Below are 1,515 nucleotides of genomic sequence, written 5' to 3' on the forward strand. Positions count from 1 at the left end.
TATTGGCATTGGTGAGAAGTACCACGTACGAGCTAATATTATAGCTAATAGGCCTAATTGGTTCTTGATCAGAGGGAAGAAAGGAAGAAACTTATCATCTTATATTTTTTAACAAGCTTCATCCACAAATTTTAGGCCCCATACCAACATGACCGACAGGCACCGGCACATGGCATTGCCTTCGGCGGTTAGTGACAAAAACTTCAGCTCCATTTGTATAAATAATCCCACTTTCATGAGCCTCTTCATCATAAAGAACAAGCATTATCAGTTCAACCATCAAAGGTCTCTAAATTTATTTTATACTTTCTTATTTCCAATCTTCCAAAAAACAAATGGCAAGGCTCAGTACCAAGAAATTCATCAAAATAGCTAGGAGATGGCAGAAGTTTGCAGCCACGCAGAGGAAGAGGATTTCACCTCCAAGAAATGGTAGTGATGCAGCCAGTTGTAGTGCATCTTCATCCTCTATACCCGGAAAAGGCATTTTGTAGTCTATACAGTTGATCAAACGCGATATGTGTTTCCCTTGGCTTATCTTGAAAATGAGGTCATCAGGGTACTTTTAAACATGTCTGAAGAAGAGTTTGGAGTGCCAAGTAGTGGCCGTATTACATTACCTTGTGATTCAGCCTTGATGAGCTACATCATTTTACTAATCAAGAAAGGTGTAGCTGCTGGAGATCTTCACAAAGCAGTGCACCTCTCGATTCCTTCACGCTGCTCTTCAACTTCTTCTTTGCACCAAGAAAGTGGAAGCCTGCAGCTTCTTGTTTATTGAGTCAAGGCCAACAATTCTTTTAGTACATGCTGGCTCAAAAAAAGTTTTTAGAGAGGCGGACATTGAAGAGTACACAATTGTAAAGCACATCATATTAATTGAATACTACTTTATCGGATAATTTACCATATTCATGGCTTTCACTTTTCAAGTTGATTATGGAAAGTCCTAAAAATCTAATGTTGGATTGCGGCACCTACTTTATCAGAAAACTATCTCAAACCCAAACTGTTTAGTCTCAATTATATGAATCAACTTTAAATGCATTATGTTCTAATCAGGTCCATTCATTCCAATAGTGAGAAGCTTGTGCTTTGAGTCAAATTAGGAGTTGTCTAAAACTAGTAAATTCTCTAAATCTCACTTTATCCCAACACAGACATAAAAATCTTTAACTAATAAAAAGACAGTTCACAAACACCAGACGTAATGCTTACTGCAACAACTAAATGTTAATCCTAACTAATTAGTCTTACATATTATAGATTTCTTTGCACCCGTTCTTTTAAGTTCTCAGTTAAGTCCGCATTGGCTCCAACAGGTTGTAATATTTTTAGCACTCTATGTGTTATTTGGTTTAACTCGTTCCTTCTCACCACCTTCCATTATCATATAATTGCTCCTATGGATCCGTGCTCCCGAAGGTCCACTAGGATATGGCCTGCTAGATTCCGTGCCAAGAAACTCATCAAGATGGGAATTGGTAGAAGTTTGCAGCCAAGCAGAGAAAGAGT

General features: G+C 38.1%; 1 pseudogene; it reads left to right on the plus strand.

Moving 5' to 3' along the window:
- The first annotated feature begins 267 nt into the window (after positions 1-267).
- LOC132060688 (auxin-responsive protein SAUR68-like) lies at positions 268-968 on the plus strand (annotated as a pseudogene).
- The last annotated feature ends 547 nt before the right edge of the window (positions 969-1,515 follow it).

Source organism: Lycium ferocissimum, chromosome 6 (assembly GCF_029784015.1).
Source record: "Lycium ferocissimum isolate CSIRO_LF1 chromosome 6, AGI_CSIRO_Lferr_CH_V1, whole genome shotgun sequence".
In the NCBI taxonomy this organism is placed as follows: Eukaryota; Viridiplantae; Streptophyta; class Magnoliopsida; order Solanales; family Solanaceae; genus Lycium; species Lycium ferocissimum.